Source organism: Elephantulus edwardii, unplaced genomic scaffold, assembly GCF_000299155.1.
Source record: "Elephantulus edwardii isolate Elephantulus edwardi_28Jun2011 unplaced genomic scaffold, EleEdw1.0 scaffold00030, whole genome shotgun sequence".
NCBI classification, from domain to species: Eukaryota; Metazoa; Chordata; class Mammalia; order Macroscelidea; family Macroscelididae; genus Elephantulus; species Elephantulus edwardii.
The window spans coordinates 16,306,955-16,323,157 of NW_006399780.1; positions in this window are offsets into that span (position 1 = coordinate 16,306,955).

Consider the following 16,203-nt stretch of genomic DNA (forward strand, 5'->3'; position numbering starts at 1 on the left):
GCCTTTATTATCTAAAAACAATCCTTCCTTATGCTGTTGTTACATACTGTGGAGTCTGAAGTGACTCCAGCCAGTTTAAGAGGAAATAAATCCTATGGGAAGAGATTGCTCACCTTTTTCTGCAGAGAAACTAGTGGATTCAAACCACCATAACTCCTTACCACTAAGCCACCAGATCTCCTTATGGTAGTTATTGAATAATTATTCCTCAAGCAAATTGTTAAAGATTATATATATACACACGCGCGCGCACACACACACACACACACACATAATCTTTATATATATATAATATATATAATTATATATATAATTTTTATATCTATCTATCTATCTATCTATCTATCTATCTAATTTGCCTTTAAGTGGAAAGAGTAAAATTTGATAGAGAAAAAAATAAACATCAATACGTTCAAAAGATTATAAAAGAATGGAAAAAAGGGGGAAGAAACACAAAAGGAAGTAATAATAACTTTTAAAAAAATTGTGTTCTCAAAAAAATGTGCTGAAATCTTAAACCTATACCTATAATTATGACTCTGTTTGGATATATGTATCTCCTTTTATGTTAATGTGGGAATTATCAGAGTAAGGTAAATACTAAACCAAATCACAGATAAATTCACAAGTCCAGGAACTCAAAACACTGTCAAATACTTTTTGGTGATGTTGTTGTTGTGAGGTGACATAGCAGAACTGAGCTCTATCCTATCCAGTGCCATCTTCACTCTTCCTGACACACTAAAGCCCACTGCAGCTGTCACCATGTCTTGTCTATATGGTTAAGGGTCTTTATCCCCTTCATCCACCCTCCAACCTTCCTAGCATCATGTCTCTCTGCAAGGAATATCCCCTCCTAGGATTATGCCCGAAGAATGTAAGGTGAAGCCTCATTATCCTTGCTTCCAAAGAGCACTCTGGTAGCACCCTCTCCAAAACATATTTATTTGTTCTTTTGTCCAACCATGGGATGTTCCATGCACTTCTCCAGCACCACAAATCAAAGGCATCAATTCTTCTGTCATCCCTATTCATTGTACAGCTCTCAGATGCATAGCAAATCAACAGAAAGACCATGGCCTGAATCAAACATTATTAATCTCCACTAATTTGGAGAGGTCCCTAACTTCAGACTTTCCCAGTGCAATGTATATCCTGATTTCCTGACTGCTGGTACCAAGAGTGTTAATTGTGAATCCAAGTAAGATGAAATTCTTGATAAATTCAATCTCTTCTCTATCCACGATGATGTTGTCTGTAGGTCCAATGCTGTCAAACTGACTCCAACTCATAGTGACCTTATGTACAACAGAAGCTAAAATAGACAAAATAGGATTTTCTCCTTCAGTTGTGACTTACATTTAGACTTCTTGTCTTCTAAATTATGAAACAACATTTTTCTGTTACGTAGGGTCACCTGATTGTGAAATTGCTATTATGGCATCATTATAGATATAATAACCATATTATGTGGTGGTTGTTGGGGGCCATCAAGTCCACTATGAGTCAAGGTGACCCTAAAAATAATGTGTCTGCACATGGCCCTATCATGCATGATTCTCATGGCCTCAGATATACTAGCACTCATTGGTGTAGTCTCTGTGTCAATCTTTCTTATTTAGATCAAAGAGAGAGAGATAATGTGTAAATAGATGCACATACATATATATGTAAATGTGCATATATGCATGTATTTATATGTATATGTATACATGCATACATGTATACATATATAATATATAGTAAGCTAGAAAAAATTCAGAGATCTCCAAATATATTAATGTACTTTTGTTTCATTACTGTATTAATCTCCAATTATATGACAAACATCTTGAGTTAGAATTAGAAAATAATAGTCCATATGGGAAATCCAAAATAATATCAGATTGAATGTTAATAAAATGCTTAACAAGATTTTATATACAAGATAATTATATAAAAGGCATAAAACTTTCTTACATGATTACTTAGGAAATGTAATTTTAAAATATTTACTACTTTAACAATAAGTTATCTAAGAATAAATCTAAAGAGATAAACAAAGTGCATTTTTAAGAAACTCCAAAGCTTTTTATAAGATTTTAAAGACCACTTAGTTAAACAAAATATGATAATAGAGAAAAACAATATTAAAAAGATGCAATATTTATCTAAATGTATATGTAAATACCTTGTGATTATAAATAGAATCCTAAAAGATATTTGGATAAAACCCAAAAGTTGACAGAAATGCAAAGTTCCAAAATGTTAAAAAAGAAGAACAAAAGTAAGACTATAAAACTAAAGTACTATAGAGGAGTACTATAAAACTAAGGCATCATATAAGAACATGTATAACAGCTTAACAAATTTTTAAAAATTTAAAAAGACTTATGAAAATAATAAAGAGTATAGGAAGAACACATTTATGTGGAGAAACATCATTTATAACAAATGTCTATAACAAATTAGCAAGAAAGGATGAATTATTCAATAATATGTTCTGTGGCAAATGGGAAAAAAATGAAATTGAATTCCTACCTCAAAACATATGTCAAAATAAATTCCATGCTGTTTAAACAATTAAGTACAAGTCAAATATATACAACTCTACAAACACAATATAGAAAAACATTTATAATCTCAATAAAAAGAACAATTTAAGTCATAAGAAGTATAAAATTAAACAGGGAGAGAACGTTTTTCTGTTCTTTTAAGTCACTGCCCTTTGCTATCTGTGTAATGGCAGCATTAGTTAAGTCAGCACATGTAGGAGTAAAAATTTAGAAATAAACCTAAACAGTGATGTCAAAGAATATCAATGGATTATATTGAAATTATTTAATAATGAGAATTTTTCTTTTAAAAATCTATACGATTGAAAAGATAAGCCATAACCTGGAGAAAATATTTTAAAATATATAATACAACCCAAACTGGTGTTGAGAAGAAATAATTCCTGTAATTAGCAATAAGATTAAAAAACAACTCACTTTTTCAAAGATATACGAATGTCGTAAAAAGGAATTTTTCAGAGGACAGCAGGCAAAATGCTCACAGATATATGAAAAGACATACCGTTTTATTTGGGGTCATGGCAGTGAAAATTTAAACAATAATATACCCTTGACCAGGGCAGTGTCTCTTTGTTGTAATATGTCAGTCAGTGTGCCATCAATTCCCGGGGCCTTGTTTTGTGCCAGTTCTTTCAAAGCAACTTTAACTTCCTCCTTCATCACCACAGACTCTTGCTCAAACATTGTTTCATTAAATACTTTTGTGTCCACCAACTCCTTCTGGTACAATGAAACTGCATACTCTTTCCATCTTCTTTTAATGCTTTCTGCATCATTTAATATTCTGCACAAAGCATCCTTAAGTATTGCAACTCAAGGTTTGACTTTGTTCTTCAGTTCATTCAGCTTAAAAAACACTGAACAAGTTCAGCACTTTTGATTTTCTGACTCCAGCTCCTTGCACATTTCATTGTAATACTTTGCCTTCCCACATAGTCCTCTGGAATCTTCTGTTCAACTCCTTAATGTTTTGATTTCTTCCCTTTGCTTTGGCTTCTCCACACTCTAGTGCAATATTCAGAGTCTCTTCTGACATCTGCCTTGGTCTTGTCTTTCTCCTCCGTCTTTATAATGACCTTTTACACTCTTCCTGGATGATATTCTTGATAACCCTCTCACAGCTCATCCAGTCTTCACTCGTTAATGTCCAAGGCCTCAAACCTATTCCTGGATTGTTTTGAAATTCATCTGGGATAGATCCAAGGTCAAATTTTGGTTCCTGCAGACTTGATTTAATTTTCCTCAGCATCAGCTTGAACTTAGATATGAGTAGCTGGTGATCTATTCCACAATCAGCACCTGGCCTTGTTTTCATAGCTGATACTGAGCTTCTCCAGCAATTCTTTGCACAGATGTAATCAGTCTGATGCCTATGCATACCATCAGGTGAAATTGATGAGAATACCCTCAGTTTATGTTTCTTATAAAATGTATTTGCAATGAATAAGTCATTGTGCAAAATTCAGTCATTCTAGAGCAACTGTGTCTCTCTGGAGACTAAGGTGCGCCTGATACAGGCCATGGTCTTTACAATAGCTTGTTATGCATCAAAGAGTTGGACAATGACTAGGGAGGACAGAAGGAGAGTTAATGCCTTTGAGCTGTGGTGCTGGAGAAGAGTACTGAATGTACCATGGACTGCCAGGAAAACAAACAGATTCATCTTGGAGAGGATTAAACCAAGCTACTCCTTGGAGGCAAGGATTCTGGGGCTTCGTCTGACATACTTTGGACATGTTGTCAGGAGGGACGGGTCCTTGGAGAGGGACGTCATGCTTGGGAGGGTGGAGGGACAGCGCAGGAGAGGAAGACCCTCTATGAGATGGATTGATTCGGTGACTGGGGTAATCGGGATGGGTGTGTCAGAGGCAGTGTGGTTGGCGCAGGATAGAGCAGGGTTTAGGGCTGTTGTGCATAGGGTCGCTATGAGTCACAAACGACTCGACGGCACATAACAACAACAACAACATCACCCGCTTCATTTCTGTTAACAAGTGCATGTTTTCAAATGCTGATCCTTCTTCTTTATTCCCAACTTTTGCATTCCAGTCAGTCACCCATTATTATTAATGCATCTTCATTGCACGTTTGATCAATCTCAGACTGCAAAAGTTGATAGAAAATGGTTTCCTTTTCTTTGGTTCTGGTTGTTGGTTCATATATTTGAATGATGGTAGTATTCACTGGACTTCCTTGTATGTGTACGGATATTATCCTATCACTCGCAACATTGTATTACAAGATGGATCTAGAAAGGACTTTTTTAACTATGAAAACAGCCACATTTTCCCTCTCCTATTCATCCATATCTTTTCAAATTAAATACAGAACAGATTATCCAGGAGGCTGGGCTCTATGAGGAGAAGTGTGGCATCAGGATTGGAGGAAGACTCATCAACAATATGTGTTATGCAGATGTGTTATGCTTGCTGAAACTGAGGAGGACCTGATGCACTTGCTGTAGAAGGTCAAAGACTGCAGCCTGGATTGAGGCTCAACATCAAGAAAAGAAAGATTCTCACCACTGGGCCGATTGGCAGCATCATGATAGATGGTGAAGAGACTGAGATTGTTCACAGCTTCAGTTTGCTGGGTTCTACAATCAATACTCTTAGCACAAGCATCCATGAAATTAAAAGATGAATTGCATTGGGAAATTCTGCTGTCAGAGATCTTTCCAAAGTACTGGAGAGCAATGATGTCAGTCTGGAGACTAAGGTGCACCTGAAAAAGGCCATGGTCTTTGCAATTACTTGCTATACATCAGAGAGCTGGGAAATGACTAAGGATAATAGAAGGAGAGTTGATGCTTTTTAGCTGTGGTGCTGGAGAAGAGTATTGAATATAATATGTTCTTCCTGGTGAAGGTTAAGTCAGGCTGCTCCTTGGAGACAAGGATTCTGAAGCTTTGTCTGACATACTTTGGACACGTTACAAGGTAAGATCAGTCCTTGGAGAGGGACGTCATGCTTGGGAGGGTGGAGGGACAGTACAGGAGAGAAAGACTTTTTATGAGGTGGGTTGATTCAGTCACTGGGATAACAGGGATAGGTGTGTTGGAGACAATAAGATTGGCAAGTGACAGAGCAGGGTTAAGGGCTGTTGTATACAGATTCGCTATGAGTCAAAGGCGACTCAATAGCACATAACAACAACAACATTGACCACTCATACAATTGGAAAATATTCTTTTTTAAAATATGAATCAATATCATACATTGTCTAAGATGTGGAACATCTACTGGTAGTGAGAAAAATCAGTAAAATTTGTAAAACAATTTTTTTACAAAATGTTTTGTGTAACCATTTGAATGTGTCTCATCTTTCTCCCAGCAATCAGCTGGGGTGGATTTAAACTGTCCACTATTCTGTTAACAGCCCAAAGCATAAATTACTAAGTTATTGCTTTTTGTATTACTATCTTCATTTCAAATACTCTTTTTATTTTTTTGTTCCCAATACCGGGCTCATCAACACTAAACACACCTTAGTGCTCCTTTATATTTTGACAGGAAGCATGAAACTTTCAAATAAAGGAGTTTCATTTTCCTTTAAAAACAAAACAAAACAAAAAACCCTCAAGATACATTAACTACATTAATTTTGGCTCTTAAGTCTATTTTTATTTTTCATGCTGCAGAAAGATGTGCAGTTTCCTCCCTTGTAATTAACAGCTTCTAAAAACCTGGTGGAGGCTCAGCTGTAGGTCGGTTCCAACACACTGATACTCAACCACAACATGCATTTATGATTACAAGTTAACATTATAGAGAAACTGGTCCTGGTGCATGAAGATTTCAAAGTAATGTCAAAATAACATCAGACTGTGATGATTCTAAGACAGAGTATTATATCTTCCAGGGATAATTCAAATGTCTTTCCTTATCAAATCTATGTGTGTCATCTACTTCTTGTTATTTCTCTTCTATTGAAAATATTTATTTGTTCCTTCACATACACACAAAAAATATAAAAATATAAAATCAACAAGTGAAAATGCTAATATTTGTTAGGGAAAATAAGTAAACACTGTTGGTTCAAATAAACTAGAAATTGCCATTTCTATTGTAATAGGCAAATACATTTATGATGTTTCAAACTCAACGGTGCCAGGTTGACAAAGAAAAATACAAAGCTAATTAGTATTTCCTGAGATTGATTAGAAAAATAAGGATAATAAAAACCAGCATGATTTATCTCATTGGCAAGTGGATACACCAGGGCTATATGACCTAGAGGAATGTTTGACCAAAAAAAATGACAAACAACAACTCAGTTGGCCTAGTGATGCCACCAAGCCAAAGGTGGGTGATTCTAATCCGCAACCATCAGACTTGTTTTTAATTGTTTTTGGGCAAATATTTTTCTAGGTCATATAGTGCTGCTCTGTCCACTTGCTGTACAGAGGTAACTCGGGGGTGCTGTGAAGCTGAACACTGTGACACTGATGTGTCAAATGCGAGAATGGCTACCCATGGTGGGCAGTGTCTGGTGGAGCTCCCCAATTAAAACAAGCTTGGAAGCAGGGGTAGCATCCATTTCTGAAATAGCTTGCCTCCAGAAACCCTATGAACCTGGAGAAAGGATGAAAGTTATACAAATGTCTTTCATTCATAGGGTTGCTCTGAGTTGTCTATGACTTGACGGCACTTAACAACAACAACAACAACAACATATCAGACAAAGTTCTGCTGCAACTTATAGGATTTTTGAGGGCCAATTATATCAGAAGCGGATAAACTGTCCTGCTTCTTATCTGGTGTTAGTCTAGAAATTCTACTTAAATGTGCCCAACTTGAGAGGAGTGACCCTGCTGATATTTGAAGTACCTACAGCATGTCTTCCAGAATCATGGGACCACAAAGACACCACAATATGACAACCTGACAGATGAGTAGTGGTTGAGATGATTAGTATTATTCAATTTCAGTTCATTTTTGTCTTGCCTTACTTATCTTGTCTTAATGTCATTTGTAATGGCTGTCTTTCTTTTAGTTACTGGGGCTCTCTTGCTTAAGGACAAACATAAATAAAAACAGAAGCTTGTCTTCTATGAAATCATTAAAAAGATTCGTTATTATTATTGATGCTAGCACGAGTATTAGTAGCATTAGTATCACTCGTTGCTGGTATGTACTGTAGAGGCAGAATGAACTCATAGTTTATTCTCCTGAGTTTCCAGAGGCTGTAAATTGCACAGAAGGATATTCAACATCTTCCTCCTGTGGTGCAGCTGGTGGATACAAACTGCCTGCCTTTCAGTGTGACTGTTTACCATTAGACCACCAGAGTGCCAGTACTTACTAGATAAAGCTGTTGTCATTCTCATTGCATTTACAAAACTCTAATTTAGCATTATGGTGAGTCTCAAAAGGATACCAGATTTAAGTGAGAAATTGCCTAGTCTTTTCCTGGGCCTGGGTAGTTTAGAAAATTATGTGTTTGCTGCCAACTAGAAGATTGCACTCTCTTGCTACCAACAGCCAGGAAATCAAAAGAGGAATTGCACTGGGAAAATCTGTTTTCAGGGACCTCTCCAGAGTACTGAAAAGCATTGATGTCAGTCTGGAGACTAAATGCACCTGATACACACCATCATCTTTGCAGTTACTAGCTATGCATCAGAGAGCTGGACAATGACTAAGGATGATAGAACAAGAATTGATGTCTTCATGTTGTGGTGCTGGAGAAGAGTTTTGAATATACCATGGACTGCTAAGAGAACAAACAGGTCCAACCTGGAGAAGGTAAAACCAGGCTTCTCCTTGGAAGCAAGGATTCTGAATCTCTGTATGACTTTCTTTGGCCATGTTGCAAGGAGGGACTAGTCCTTGGAGAGGGATACCATGCCTGGAAGGGTGGAGGGATAGCACAAAAGAGGAAGGCCCTCGAAGAGATGACTCAATGATTGGAGAAATTGGGGTAGGTGTGTCAGAGAGGATGAATTGGCCCATGATAGAGCAGAGTTCAGAGATGATGTACATAGAGTTGCTATGAGTCAGAGTCAACTCAATGGCACATAACCACAAGAAGGTCGGAAGTTTGAATGTGCAAGTTTCTCTGAGGAAGAAGTAGGAGGTAATCTTCTCATTGAAATTTAAAACTTTGAAAAACTAGTAAAATGTTGCCAGGAGTTGGAATCATCTGGACAGAAGTGAGTTCGCTTACTTTCAGAAACAATGATGCAGTTAAAATTTTGACTACTCATCAAAAAGTTAGTAGCTCAAACCCACTTAAAAGGCACTTCAGTGGAAGGGCCTTGTAAGAAAACTGGTTAGTTTTTATATTTTTCTACTTAAATGATTCTTATCCCAGTGTTCTGCATTAATTAAATACATCTGGATAATTAATGCAGAACACAGGGAAAAGAATCATTTAAGTAAGAGAATTGGATTTGTTTTGATTTTGTTCTCTTATTTTTTAGTTCCTATGCCTGATAGTGGTCCTTCACCAAAACATGAGAAACAAAAAAAACCAAACAAGCAAAAAATAATAAAATGATTGATTAGATACTAGGTTCATAGTTGGAGCTCTCATCTACAATCTACAGGACTCAAGAAAACTTCTTTTTGCTCAAGAAAACTTGGTTTCATTTCTAAAATTGTGCTACTACTTGCCAGATTAATGATTCAATTGATGATATATGAACTATCAAAATGACAAAGTACTTACTTCATCTGTGTTCATCCTAAAGTCAACTTTGGAAGAACAGTAAAAATGGAGATGAGAATGGCAGGGGGAAGGTAACTGGAAACCAAATGGTGGTTCAGTATAATATTAGGCAGTCAGAAAAGCAGAAGAAAAAAGAAACAGACCCAGAAGGGCAGGTTGCACTGGTCCCAAGGCATACAGGGAGTAAGAGGCACAAATTAGACTCTGTGTGTCTGAGGAGGTCAACAGGAGGTGGAGCTAAGAAACAATTTTGTTCACAACAGCATAGATAAAATGGAGATAGGCTAAAATGTCAGATGCGCCAGAGGGAGAATCAGTCATTTATTGTCAGTGCCCAGTAAATCTAGTTTGGTTTTAATCCGAATGGTATTTCTTGAGCCCCTTCCATTTCACTGCCCATGGAGGAGAAAGCTTTCATACCTCTTTTTTTAAAACAGGCCAGCCCCCAGCTGCCTCCTCTGATGGAATCTATCACAAGCCTTCCTTTCTGGTTTTGAGCTAAATAGAGTATCCTAGTTAGCATACCAACCTCTTAAACAGGAAGTCCTTGAGTGTTGCTGAGAAATTGAAGCTTTGATAGAAACTGGCCCATCAGAATGTCCACACAAAAATCCAAAAATTCTTGAAACAGATCTTTCTTGTTTTGAAATAAAATGCAGTGCAAAAACAACAAAAAGAATCTTACAACTGCTTTCAAATTATAATGTGTTCTTGAGATTAAAGGTCAGTCGCAGCAATCTAAAGGGTTATTATTTTTCCTTCCCTTTCCCCCTCCTCTCCCCTTTCCTGTACCAGCCCTTCCCCCTGCCTTAGAATTATTTTTATTTTACTCTTGTTCAGGTAGCTCTCTAGATAAAGACCTCAGGAAAAAAAAATAACAGTGCCCACGACACTTTGATAGCCTTTTCACTGTGTAATTATACTCACCCTTGATAACACTAAAGACATGCCTTATTGGTGGTGGCAGAGAGACCTTCTTTTCCACAGAAAGATGGATTGTTTCTGTAGGCCTTGATGGTCTTCAAATTATCTGAGCACCGAGAAGAGAGCAGAATGAATTTTATTTTAACTCATTTTATTTCTGAATTTATTTCTCAGTATCTAGAAGGTGATGACTGCCCAGCAGTCAAGTCAATTGTTATCTGTGGGACTTGATTATGTTTGGACCCAGTCGCTCATTTTGAGCAAGACACAGTTAATGAGGAGAGAAATGAAAAGTGCATTGAGTCACAGTGTGTTTGTGGTAATTTGTGACACATTTACTCCACTCAGTTCTTTGTTTACTCCTCCCCCCCTCCATGCAGGTTCTGTAGAAAAAGGAACAGATAAGCGAATTCACTGGTAGACAGTTAAGGGTGTTGAAGGTAATGAATCGCTCTCTCTATCTCTGTCTCCATTGTTGGCAGTAATTGGGGCACTGTTCATCTCTACAGTAAAATGCCAGGGAAGCTCATCTTAACGAAATATCTTTTTCCTCCCATTATTTCCCAACATATTTTTTCATTGACACTGCTAGTTTTATTTCACAACGTTTGTGCGCGTATGTTGTATGCATGTGTGCACACGTGTGCTCTCTGCCACTTTTCTAAATGATAGTCCATTAAACAGTTCACAGTGTGTGTTCTGTGGAAATGTAAAAAAAGTGATTGGATGATACTAATTAAGGAGAGATTTTGTTTCCAGTTTCTTCAGATCAATGGTGGGTTACATTAAAGCTGCATTTTGTGATGAGTTTAAACACAAAAGAACAGCTGTGCTAAATACATATTTCAAGACATACAGGTAGGTCAAGTAAATGTTCCTTTAAAAAAGTCTCTGTGTTATAATCACAAATTCTTGCAGAACTGTGGAGAGATACAAAGGCTAATTATATACTACATTCATTATTGGTTCTAGTAGGAACTGTTATGGGTAAATTGTGATGTTACTTCCAGTTCTTTAATTTGTCTCTCAATACATTCTACTTTTTTGCCCCCTTTCTAAATTACTAGAAATTTTCCTATTGAAACAGGTATTTTTCTTTCTTTTCTTTTCATAGATAATAATTTTGAATTAAAAGGAAAAATTAAAATTTGTTGTGACATCATAATTGTCCATGTGATGGTCTTTAATCAACTCCACGATAAGATTAATTTGTTACCCAGGAATATAATTCCCTCTAGACAAGTTTGAAGTTCTGTAAATGGCAATCAACGGCCATTAATAAGTTTCATAAGTTCTGAGGAAAACAAATGATTCAACAAACAGCAATACAGAGCATGAAAAAAGGATAAGAGTGTTGCTATATCTGTCACATAATTTTTGGCTGCCGTAACTTGTTTTGAGATTATTCACAACTCTGTATTAGCACGCCTATCTTGGAGTAAATCTTCTCTTTCATAGCAATAATACTGTTTCTGTTACTCACTTCACATTTAAATACATGCACTATATTAAAGTCATTCTGCTTCACCAACACTTTCTCTTACTCCCACAGTGTCCGCAAGCAGTTACATACAGGCTTCCACAGTCACAGCTGTAATTTTAATTTTTGTCAAGTCTGTTTTCTGCTTAGGTGTGGGCATGAAAGGTTTGACTCTCTAAACTAAATTGGTTAAAAGGCCTGAACAGGAGGAGGCTCCTAGGTGATTTCCTGATTCCACACCTGACTTGCTGAATGGCTCAGGGCCAGTGACTCTGTGACTCTGCCTAGTCATCTGTGAAACCCTCCTCAATGGTAATGAGAGTTACACAGGAGCAAGGAGGATGCAATTGACTTCAAAGGGATCGCTTCGCTTGAAGAAGATGCAAGCCAGGCTGGAAAGGTGGGGAATCAGGCTGTGAAAGAGCAAATTTCTTTCAACATAGGACAGAAAACTCAGAAAGCTGTGGTTGGTTAAGGGGCTCAGCTTTTCAGGTGAGCCAGGAGAATTCATATTACTTCTGAATTCCAGGCCAATAAGATGATAAAAAATGAAACTCACTAGTATAACAAGAATGATAGGCAAGGATATGCATTTTTACATGTGTTCATATATATTGTCATGCTTTTCTTTGCTTCCCAGCAGTATAAACTCTCCATCTCATTTTCCTAACTTATAAGATCCAGATAGCAACTCTCTTTACATCATAATTCTTACGGAGATTACAAAAAACAAAAATTGTTCATGCAGAAGGTATTTGTAAAACATGAACCTTTGTTACTATGTAAAGTTTGCCAAATTTTTATGACATAGCTGGCTAGAGTTTAAACTGGGCACTGATTATGTCCAGTATAAGCAAATCATTTTTAATTACTTTCTCCAACAAATATTTATTGAGTATTTGCTCTATGTCATCTGATGATTTTATATATGACACATAGCTGTGAAGGAAAAAAAATCCTCCTTCATGGCATTTTTAGCTTAACAAATTTTCTCTTCTTTTGTGTTTTGCTGTATGTAAATGAGCAAATAGAGATACAACTCTTCCTACTTCATGATGGATAATCCATCATGTGAGTATGAAATCATGTCAGAAACTAATATTAAAATCCAGATTTTGCTTTTTCTATCCTCCTACTAATTCATCATAAATTGTACATTCTTCCTATGGATGGCTAAAAGAACAAACAAATATGCCTTAGAGAGGGTGCAGCCATAGTGCTCTTTGGATGCAAGGATGATGAGACTTCACATACTTCGGGCCTATTGCTAAGAGGTGCTATTCCTTGGAGAGGGACATGATGGGCAGAAAGGCAGAACATCAACAAAGGGGAAGAAGATCCTCAACCAAGTGGATGGACACAGTGGTTGTTGCAATGGCCTCTAGTGTGTTAGGGAGTATAAGGATGGCACAGGATATAACAGGGTTTACATCTGTTGTTCATAGAGTTTCTATGAGTTACACAAATCGAGGGCACCTAATAACAGTAAGAACCAAGAATGGTGAAACTGCATCCCCTGTACTTTGGACATGCTATCAGGAGATGTTCCTCCTTAGAAGAAGACATCTTGCTTGGAAAGTCTTCTGAGGAAAGGAATGTTCTTTAACAAGATGGGCTGGACATAGTGACGACAACAGTGGGTTGTGGCATGTTAGAGATAGTGAGGACATGCAGGACAGCTTGTTTCTGAGCTGTTGTTCACGAGGTTAGTCCGAGTCAGAGTCAATTCAAGTCACCCAACAACAAAAATGACTATGATAGTTGTATATTACACTTCAAAAATCTTACTATTCTCTCTTTTATAAACAATGGAAAGGAAAAACTCTAAAATTGTAATAAGTTTTGTTCCTGTAGTACAACATAAATTTAAAACTAAATGACCATTTTTACAATTACATTGTAGCAATTAAATACTTTTTGGAAAATGCTTTCGATTTTTTTTTTGCTTACTTCACTTTATTTGTCATAGAAAATCCACTATGTGGTGGTCACAACTGCAGCCTGAGTCCTCTGCACAGAGACTATGGTATGAATCTTTACAAGATGGTTGGTGAATTCCTGATAGGGAGATTGGGTGAACAGAGTCTCTTTCTAGAGATCTTGGAGATGGCACCAGAGGTAGCCTTGGTGAAGTTGCCCACGGTAGAGTAGCTGTGCAGCCCCTGGCTGAGGTATAACTGTCATCAATTCCAGCCATCATCAACAGCTTCTTGGGCACAGAGGCCAAGACGATTCCAGTGCCTCAGGGTGCAGGGATCAGACGCAACAACACAGAGCCACAGCGCCCAGTCACCTTGCAGGGAACGGTGTGAGGCTGGCCAATCTTGTTCCCCCAGTAGCCACACCACACAGGGACAATGGAAAGCTTGGCTAAGATGATGGCCCCACGGATGGCAGTAGCCACCTCCTTGGAGCACTTGACACCAAAGCCAACATGGCCATTATGGTCTCCAATGGCAACAAAGGCCTTGAACCTGGTCCGCTGGCCACCACATATTTGCTTCTGCACAGGCATGACTTTCAGTACCTCAATCCTTGAAGGACATATCCCGGAAGAAGTCGATGATCTCAGACTCCTTGATTGGGAGGGAGAAGAGATAAATCTCCTCCAAGGATTTGATCTTCATGTTTTTCACCAGGAGGCCCAGTTTGGTGATGGGAAGCCACTCCTTGTCCTCGGCTTTGCCTCCTTGAGCTCCTCAGCTCCCCCCAACTCCTCCATCCATGACCGCAGTCATCTTCCATTTGGTGTTTTCTCAGAGAAGACTTGATTTATTATTTTATAAAATAAATGTATTGTCGTTAAGAATTTGTTGTTATTGTTATGTGCCATTAAGTCACTTGCGACTCATAGTGACCCTATGTACAACAGCCCTAAACTCTGCTCTGTCCTGTGCCAATCACACTGTCTCTGACACTCCCATTCTGATTATCCCAGTCACTGAATCAATCCACCTCATAGAGGGCCTTCCCCTCCTGCGCTGTCCCTCCACCCTACCAAGCATGATGTCCTTCTCCAAGGACCGGTCTCTCCTCACAACATGTCCAAAGTATGTTAGACGGAGCCTCAGAATCCTTGCCTCCAAGGAACCACACGCTTTAACCCTTTCCAGGACAAATCTTTTTGTTTTTATAGCAGTCCATGGTATTCTCAATACTCTTCTCCAGCACCACAGCTCAAAGGCATCAATTCTCCTTCTATCCTCCCTATTCATTGTCCAACTCTCTGATGCATAACAAGTGATTGCAAAGACCATGGCCTGTAACAGACACACTTTAGTCTCCAGAGAGACACTATTGCTCTTCAGTACTTTGGAGAGGTCCCTAACAGCAGACTTTCCCATGGCAATGCGCCTTTTAATTTCCTGGCTGCTGGTGCCAAGAGTGTTGACTGTGAAGCCAAGCAAACTAAAGCTGTGTACAATCTCAATCTCTTCACCATCCATCCTGATGCTGCCAATTGGTACAGTGGTGAGAATCTTTGTCTTCTTGACATTGAGCCTCAATCCATATTGTAGGCTGCAGTCCTTGACACTCTGCAGCAGGCGCTTCAGGTCCTCTTCAGTTTCAGCAAGCAGGGTCGTGTCATCTGCATAACGCAGATTGTTGATAAATCGTCCACCAATCTTGACCCCACATTTCTCCTCATAGAGCCCAGCCTCCCTGATAATCTGTTCTGCATATAGGTTGAAAAGGTATGGAGATAGGATGCATCCCTGGCATACGCCCTTCCCAATTTTGAACCATGCAGTGTTCCCTTGCTCTGTTCTGATGACTGCTTCCTGGTCCAAGTATAGGTTTCACATAAGAACGATCAAGTGTTCTAGGATTCCCATTCTTCTCAGAGTCAGCCATAATTTGTTATGATCCACACAGTCAAACGCCTTTGCATAGTCAATGAAAAACAGATAGACATTCCTCTGGTATTCCCTGCTTTCAGCTAAGAATATACCAAATAAAACATGTACCAATGTAATCATTTCTACATGCACATTTCAGAAACAGTCTCTGAGTTGTGCAATCTACCTCATTTTTAGGCTCTTCTGCATTAACATGGACTCAGTATCCCTAAAGTTTCTATATAATTTCCAGTTGCAGTTGTCAATTTGATCCCTGGTAAATAGTTCTTAATGGAGTATAATGTCCAAGGAAAATGGGATTTCTTTGTATAGCTCATAGTACTATTAATTATCTTTTTGTCAGGATGGGATTTCTTTTTTTTTTTTTTTTGATGCTTGATCAATCATGCATTTCACATTTGGATACAATTTTACTCAAGCACACCTATATTTTGACCTGGTTTATCCTTAGAATATAACAGAAGGTATGGATAAATGAAGAAAACATACGTAAGAGTGGGAGAAAATCCGAAAGTATAATATGTTATTGTTATTATGTCCCATCAAGTCAGAGCCAACTCACAGTGGACCCTCCAGCTGGTTTCCATATTTCTCCCACAGAGCAGCTGGTGGACTAAAACCACATGCCTCAGCGTTGGCAGTGCAGCTCTTTATCACCAGACCACTAGTGTTCCCTGAAAACATAACTACGTCATTTTCTTTTTCAAGTTAT